The 8,679-nt window shown below is 47.9% G+C and overlaps 1 long non-coding RNA gene across 1 annotated transcript; it reads right to left on the bottom strand.

The window, feature by feature from the left end:
* Positions 1 to 575: 575 nt before the first annotated feature.
* Positions 576 to 8,439, bottom strand: LOC128145404 (uncharacterized). Its single transcript, XR_008236461.1, has 2 exons — positions 7,017 to 8,439; positions 576 to 2,755 (listed from the first exon to the last, which is right to left on the bottom strand). It is a non-coding gene; the product is annotated as an uncharacterized LOC128145404 (long non-coding RNA).
* Positions 8,440 to 8,679: the final 240 nt, after the last annotated feature.

Below are 8,679 nucleotides of genomic sequence, written 5' to 3'. Positions count from 1 at the left end.
AACCTGCTTGTGGCTATTATTCAGAGACAGCTCTTCACAATCTATCCATTTCTTGACATAGAGGGCAATGCCTCTGCCCCTCCTTCCTCACCTGTCCCTTCTGAACAGCCTGTAGCCATTGATAGCTGCACTCCAATCACGGGATTCGTCCCACCAAGTTTCAGTAATGGCAACTAGGCCGTAGCTTTCTAGCAGCACAGTGGCTTCCAACTCCTCCTGTTTGCTGCCCATGCTGCGTGCATTGGTGTAGAGGCACTTCAGCTGGGCTGTTGGCCATGTCACCGCCTTAGAGGAACACACCTCAGTTCCTTTGAGGTGCTTCACTGGTGTTTCTCTGTTGGCTCCTATTACCTCAGGAGCCCCTAGCTCATCTCCGTAAGACTTCGAGCATGCTGCAGTGTACCCAGCATGTCTCAGAGCAACAGGGTGAGGGCCCTCGCTAGCACCCCGTCCCTCTAACCTTGGTGTGTCATCCCACAGCTTGTCACAGGCAAGCCTGATATTATCCGATCCAGTATCGGGGAGAGGTTTTGATATGATCCGAAGAGCGAGATTAAGACACAAATGAGGTCAAATGCCATATAAACAAAACAGCTTTTATTATCAAAAGTAGAAAATAATACCGATAGGATAGAATGGAAGAAAAAGGCAGAAATCAAGCAAGCACTCAGGATAGGGTTGCAAGAATAGTCACCACCACGGATCCAGCGGCATCCCATTGGTCCTCAATCTTCAGTTCTTTGGTGGTAGGTGCACGCCATGGCTTGTCTCCACTGTCTTTTATAAGCTCGCGACAAATAGTTCACAGTTCAGTCTCTTACACCACCCCATGACTCAAAAATTGCTTCAGGACCCATGGCGGTTTTGAGAAAAGATAGTTACGTAGAAAAGGCCAGAAAAGAGCATTTCATACAATCCATACTACCGACGGCGTGGTTCGACGCACAGCATGAATTTGTTTAATACCGTCAGGTGAAACAGTAGTTACAAATTGCATATTAGTTACAATACGTTGAATCAATTGTATAAAACATGGAATGATACATGGCAAAAACACCACCACAGCAAAATCACATAACAAGTAAAATAGGATTCGCTTTACCCATGGGTCACCTGGGAGCCAGGAAAATAAGTCAATGTCCCAGCCTTTCCATGTCTGGACAGGAACGTGGGCTAGCTTCCGTATTCCTGTGGTAATTTGTTTAACAATTTTACCACTGTCATCAATTTTTAAGCAACAGTTAGAATCATTTAGTTTACCGCAAACACCTCCTTCTTCGGCTAGCAGGTAATTGAGAACCACGCGATGTTGGAATATCGCTGTTCACATTTGGGTAGCCTGATCTGCCAATTGATCAAGGGCGTTGGCTGTTTGGTTGGTAATAATCTCCAACACGTCTTGCAGCTGAATGATGCGATTTAGATTGTAAATAGGTTCTCGAGCACCGCTAACCCTCTCGTTGGGGTTCCAGGTGGCAGGTCCATAATGTTGTACGATACGTTGAGGGGTCCACTCATCTTTGCCCCAGGTTTGACCACTTCCACCTGCCACAGAGGTATCAATGGACTGCCGATATCGATTAAGATCATCATATACCTTAACACCCAGTCCATCACCTTCATTCTCTGGGAGCAGAAAAAAACAAGGGGTGAATTACTCCCACATAACACACTCCAGTCCAATTTGCTGGTAACAGTTTGTAGGCATGTTGGCCACACACCCAATAGCGGCCCTTTAAGGCTCGGGTACCATTTTCAAACCAACCAGTGGGTGTCCATGGTGATTGGAAATATGTTGTATTATCTACTCCTAGAGGATGATTTGATAGACCATTCATCAACAACCTGTCCATGGCTTTTCCTACCTCCTCTGTGGTGCCCCAACAGATAGGAAATCCATCCGGACCTATGTTCGAATGTCCCTGACAGTATTTTATTACCACTTGACCACCAAATCTGAGTCCCGTCAGGGAGCCAGGAATATGTCTTATCAGTGAATTTGCATTTCCAGGCACCGGAACCACAGTGCCAAAAGCAGGTAACATTAAGACGGTTATTAGACTGATTAGTGGAAGACCAAAAATTGGAAAACTGTTTCCTGTGCCCTGTTTGATTCACCCAAGCCCACCCGGGCCAGCGAGGTACAAAATTCAAGGAATGGGAACTAAAGAGGCTACAATACGTCTGGTAGCCTGCATTGTGTGAAATAGGGTCCGAGTTTGTGTTTCCTGAACAATTAATCAGTGTACAACCGTCAGTGAAGCAATGGTTGCCATAAGTATAGGTCCAGTTACATTTGCTGTTTCCCACAGCGACACCATCTTTCTGTGTTCGGTTCAGGCAATATTCACCTTGGGCTGGGTATCTTATTGCCCAGGGCTGCGTGTCTTCACCCCAGTAAGAATAATTTTTGACCTCACTGTAATTACTCACTAACCATTTCGGTGAAATAGGGACAGCAGTCCATGGCCAGCTTTCCAAACCCAAGGGTCCACCACATACCCAACAATTAGTCAGGTTAAAAGTGTTGGCCACTTGCTGGCCTAAAACAATAAATTCATTTTGCCACAACGAGCCGATGAGGGGGGCACAGGAGTTTCCCCACATATTAAAGGCGGCGACAATGGTCGACCAAAACAATGTCTGCGGTGGTATGCCAAACATCCTATAAATATTAACAAAGCAATCACCAACAAAACCACGCAGACAATCAGCAGGTTCATGTGTTCCTTCAGGCAGGCTCCAGAGTCTTCACCTGGAAAAGAAAAAAACCAGACTCGGTTCATTCTAAGGAACTGGAAACAAATTATTATTAGAAGGATGGAATAATCCATCTGGTGTTGATCTTATGTTCTTTTCCATAAGCAACCTTTGCTTTCCAAGTCTATTTATTCATCGGGGTTTCCAGTACCAGAGGTACTGCCCGCACCGTGGGGAGTTCAACTAAGACTGGTTGGCCCGGAAAATGTGATGGATTTCTGGGATGATCTGGACCATCTGGGGCTGGCATAATGGTTGGGTCCTTTGGGCAGAATGCTGTAATTTTCAGGCACCTGTTTACTCCCCAATGACTGTTAACACTAGCCACCGCATCCCATAGCCGTTTGGCCCATCCTGGCTTATGTGGTTTGAGGAAGCACTTCAGTAGCCCATTTGTTCTTTCCACAATTCCATTTGCCTGCGGATAATACAGAGTATGGTATACCCACGAGATTCCTTCCTGGGTTGCCCAGTCGTGCACTATTTTAGCAGTAAAGTGGGAACCATTATCCAACTGAGTTGACCATGGTTTGGGGAAGGTGCTAAACCACTCTTTCAAAGCTTTCACTGTGTTCTCCCCAGTAGCTCTGGCAAATGCTTCAGCTTGGACTAACCCTGACACTATCTCTACTTCAACTAACACATAATGCTTTCCTTCTGATTTTCAGAAGGGACCAATATAGTCCACTTGCCAGGCCTCCCACAACCCTTTCCCCTCCCTCAAGTGTAGGGTCACCTTCCAGGGGGTGTCTTTCTAAGCGGCTACAACATTGTTCACAGGCGGACACACAAGTCTTACATTCTTCCCTGGTAACTGGCCAACCTCGAGCTTGGGCCTCACAATAGAGATCTTTGACCCCTGAATGTTTCCTCTTTACATGCAGCCATTCTAACAATCACTCCCAGTTTTTCTGCTATTTGGGTGTTCTGGAGGGGAGCTAATCGGGCTAATTCACCAGCTTTGCCATTCCACCGACTAACAGGGGTGCTATCCTGTTGATGGGAAGCCACCCAGGCTACTGCAAATTTTCCTTGCTTAGCAATGGTTAGAGTATCTTGCCACTTTTCTTTCTGCCATACAGGCATGCTATTGACTTCCCACTCATTCTGTTCCCAGAACAGAAGCCATTCAGTAGAGCCTTTAAATACGGCATAAGAGTCGGTATAGATATAGACAGGAGAGGTAGATTGGGCTTCATGTTGGAAAACACTCCATACTGCAACTAATTCCCCTACTTGAGCACTACCTTCCCCTTTGGTGATTATTTGTTTGTCTGCATCTACGCAGAGTCTACAGCTCGATATTTCCAAGTTTTTCCTTCTCGCTTAGAGAAAGCATCAGTAAACCAAACATTCTGCAACTGCTCGGAAAATGGAGGGGCCACTTGTATTACAGGAGGGAGTTCGGGTGTTTCTCTGGGCTCATCTCGAATGGTTAACATCTTGGTGGCTCCCTCAGACACTGTAAAAATGTCACAATAATGCTTTATCTGGGCATACCATTTCCGCACAGAGGCTCTGTGAGTCACCTAAATGGGCCTCTAAGCACTACTGGCTGTTGCCGAATAGTCTGTTCAGCCTCTCTCAAGGCTAAACTGACTACAAACCAACCCTCCTCCCAGGCTGTATATCTTTTTTCAGTGTCTTTAAAACTACAGGAATAGAACCCAATAGGCCGAATGGGTCCTTCAGGGCCCTTTTGCCAAAAATGTATTGATATTCCTGTCTTGGCAAATCCCCATTCAATATGGACGGGGTCTATGGGCTGAATGGGACCAAGAGCTTGATGAGCAGTCGCTTCAAACACTAGCAACTGCAGTGCTGCTTTGTGGGGTTCAGTCTGTTCCCACTGGGCCCCTTTTCGCAACAAGTCATACAGGTGTCTTGCAATAATTGAAAAATTAGGGATACGTTTTCTCCAAAACACAAGTACTCCTAGTACATGCTGCAAATCCTTTTTTGACTCTGACATTTTAATCTGATCTAATGAGGAAAGGGTGTCTGGTAGAATACATGTCATTCCTCTCTTCCACCAAATTCCTAAAAACTTTACTTCACTTGAGAGTGTTTGTATTTTTTCTGGTGGAATTTTCAGCCCCAAACTTTCTAAGTGGGAAATTATATTATCCTGAGTTATCTGAACTTTTTCTGTCTCATCCCCTCCCACAAGAATGTTGTCGATGTATTGGTAAATGCTGACCACCTCCTCTGTCTGAACTACTAGCTCCTGTGCTAATGCATGATGGGCTAGAGTGGGGGAATGCTTATATCCTTGTGGGAGTCGGGTGAAAGTAAATTGCTGACCTTCCCAAGTGAATGCAAAGCAGTCTTGGTCCTCTGGTTGTAGGGGGACCATAAAAAATATATCATTAACATCCGCTGTTGCCATAATCGGGTGGGCTTGTTCCTGGATTGCAGCTATAAGCTCAGCAACATTATGTATTGCGACTGTCAACGGACCGGTATTTGCATTAAGTCTGAGACAATCTATAGTCACTCTCCACTTGCCATTAGGTTTTTGTACTGGCCACACCAGGGAGTTAAAAGGAGAGTGGATCGGCCACCCTGTTACCAACTTTTCTAATTTGTCTGTTGGCAGCCTGTCCATTAAGTCATGCGGGATCCCCTTCTGCTGTCCCTCCGCCCACAGTATATTATGTTTGTTAGGGATGTCTCTCCCTCCTAGCGGTTTGGTGAGGCGTGTTCTCTTATCACTCCCAGGGCGCAGAACTATTTTTACTTCTGCTTACCTCAAGCCCCTGGAGTCCATTTTGGTGGCTGGAGGGTTAACGGGACCATACTTGCGCCCGTAATTAATTCCTGGGCCACTTCTCATGAGTCCTTCTAAAGCAGCTCCGACTCTCGCCCTGGGGCATCGCCTGTATCTTTCCTTGTAATTGTATACCAATTGGCTTCAAAGAATCGGGGAGTCCCCTTATAAGGTGAGTCATTCACTTGAGATCTACCGGCATCATCATCGGGGACTCCTGTCTAGGCTCCAATTTTCAATCATACATCATCTGCAGACAAGCTGCCTTCTGCACACTCTCTACTAATTGATGAACAGTCCCTGTAATTGCGAAGGGGTCCCCCCTCTCCAAGGGGTTCAACCCCCTGCCCAACAGGCTGCCCGTTGGGTTAAAGACTGGGGGGCGCGGTAATTCCCAGTAGTTAAAAACACTCCTGGTGCCCAATACCCTTCCGCCTCCTTTTCAGTTAACAGAATCTGGTCCCCCCCAGACAATGATACTCTCCGCACATACTCCGTTTCTGACTCCTTAGGCGTTTGGCCAAATTCCTTTTTTAGTTTTGCCAACTCATTGGCAGTATAGGGGGCCTCCTTAGTTGTAACTTGGGGGGACTGGACCTGCTCATCATCGTAAACATACTCAGTCTTGACTAAGGGTCACGACAAAGGCGGTTCTAACTTCTCTACTCTCTCTTTCGCTGCCTGCAGGTCATCAAAGGGGTAGCCAATTTCTGATCTCGGGGGAATTCCCTTGCGGACAGTATCCGCAAGGAGCTGCTCCTTAAGAGCAGTCTGCAAATGTTTCACTTGGTTCTTTTCTGCTTCAGGTTGTTCTTTTAATTCTGCCACTTGTCTCTGAAGGGACCAAGCGAGGTTTTGGAGGGATTCAATAATTTGAGATTCTGCAGTGAGGCGGCAATCCCTAGCCTCTCCTGCTGCGGCCAAACTAGCACCGAGAATGGCACAAACAATAGATTTTCCCTTTCCTGACTGCACTCTAGCATCTTTCTGTTGAAGCGATCATCTGATCAACAACGCTCTGCAGATTATGCCAATTTCCCTGAGCCCAGTCTATCCCAGGCACAGAGGGTCACGCTTTTATGTTTTTCTAAAAAATCAAACAAAACTTCTTTCCCCAAAGGGGCAATTTTACTATCATTCATCTCGTATAAAGCAGGGAAGCGGTTGTCTCAGGAAGGCAGCACGTAAAATTTTAAACACAACACAAACCCTTACGTTCCTGAGAGGTCTCGTGTATTTGGGAAACAGTACGGCACTCTCCTCTCAAGGGATCCTGTCTGTGATGCCAATTTAATGCCCTGACCCAGTATCGGGGAGAGGTTTCAATATGATCCCAAGAATGAGATTAAGACACAAACAAGGTCAAAGGCTGTATCCCCAAACCAGCTTTTATTATCAAAAGTAGAAAATAATACCGATAGGATAGAATGGTAGAAAAAGGCAGAAATCAAGCAAGCACTCAGGATAGGGTTGCAAGAATAGTCACCACCATGGATCCAGTGGCGTCCCGTTGGTCCTCAATCTTCAGTTCTTTGGTGGTGGGTGCACACCGTGTCTTGTCTCCACGGTCTTTTATAGGCTCGAGACAAATAGTTCACGGTTCAGTCTCTCACAGCCCTTCAAGTCTAGTTTAAAGCTCTGTCAATGAGCCCTGCTAGCTCATGAGCAAAGACCCTCTTCCCCCTTTGAGAAAGGTCAATCCCATCCAATGCCAGCAAACCTGGTACCATGTAGACCATCCCATTACTGAAGATGGTCTGATGGACCACAGGATGAGAAAAAAGGCCGGGGAACAGGACAAAGGGGAATAACAGGACAGTGAGCTGGGCAGGGGGACACAGTGAGAAATGATGCGATAGGCAGTGTATGGAGATATATAGACAAAAAGTTAGGAGGAGGAGAGAGGACAGAGAGAATAAGAGAAAAGGGACAGGGAGCGGGGCAGAGATGGAGAAAGAAACGTTAAAGACAGAGAGGAGGAGACTGACAGGACTGAGGCAGAAAGATGGAGAAAGAAAAAATAGATAGTGATGGGTAGCAGGCCAGAGGGACAAGGGAAGACAGGAAGAAGGACAGAGGGATATAGAAAACAGGTGAGGGACTGGGAGCCAGAAAGCAGGATGCTGCAAAAGAGACAAGAGATGGGGAGCAGAACACTGGGATAAAGAGCCAACAAGAGCAACAGAGAGAATGACAGAGACATGGAGCAAGAGAAAAAACAGGAACAGGGAGCAGGACAGAGAGGTGAAGCAATAAATAACAGGACCAGGGACCAGCACAAAGGGTCAGAAAGAGTAAGAGATGAACAGGAAGGAGGATAAAGACAGTGAGATTTATAATGAAAAAAAACAGTGACCGTGAGCAAGACAAAGGGAAAGAGAGAGAAAGAAAAGGAGGGAGAAAGATAGGAAGGCAGGGACATGGAGGGGCAGATAAAGGTGCAGAGAGGAAAAGAACACCAGGAAACAAGCCAGAGAAATTGGGGGAAAAAAAAATACAGATGCAGATCAGGACAGAGAGATGGAAAAGAAAAAAAAAGCAATGGGCTGCAGGACAGAGATGGAGGATGAAAAAAGGAGGGAGAGGGAGCGGGACAAAAGGGCAGAGAGAAGATGAAATGGGAGCGGTAGAACAAGAGGAAGGAAGAAGGAGCAGGACAGAAGAATAGAGAGGAGAGGGACAGGGAAGCAAAACAATGACAGTAGCATGGGAAAGAGAGGGACCGGGACTGCCTCCAGCAGACCGGGAGCCTGCAGTCCCAACACCCCCAGGCGGCCAGCGAGCAGGACGCACCCGCACACCCACCGAAAGGGCTCGTTCGCCTCACCGGCGGCCCTGGCCCTCGCCCACCACCGGGAATCGCGCCCGGCACGCTGCCACGACGCAGCAGCCGCGGCGGCAGCAGCACCGGCGGCGGCGCTGCAGTTCCGCGCCTCGGCCGCGAGGCGGCGGCGGCAGCGAGCACCCGGCGGGCGGCTCGTGCCCGGGCGCGGCGCTGCAGTCCCGCGCTTTGCGCGCCGGCCCCGGCGTTTCCTCACCGGGCGGCAGCAGCGGCGGCAGCAGCCCGCCGGCACCGCGGCGCCGCGTTGTCGTTACCGGCTGGACGGCAGCGTGGACCGCGGCGGCAGCTCCGCGCATGCGCGGCGCCC

This window comes from Harpia harpyja, chromosome 1 (assembly GCF_026419915.1).
Source record: "Harpia harpyja isolate bHarHar1 chromosome 1, bHarHar1 primary haplotype, whole genome shotgun sequence".
Taxonomy (NCBI): domain Eukaryota; kingdom Metazoa; phylum Chordata; class Aves; order Accipitriformes; family Accipitridae; genus Harpia; species Harpia harpyja.
Note: the sequence above shows the minus strand (reverse complement) of the source record. Positions and strands in the feature narration are given on the sequence as shown.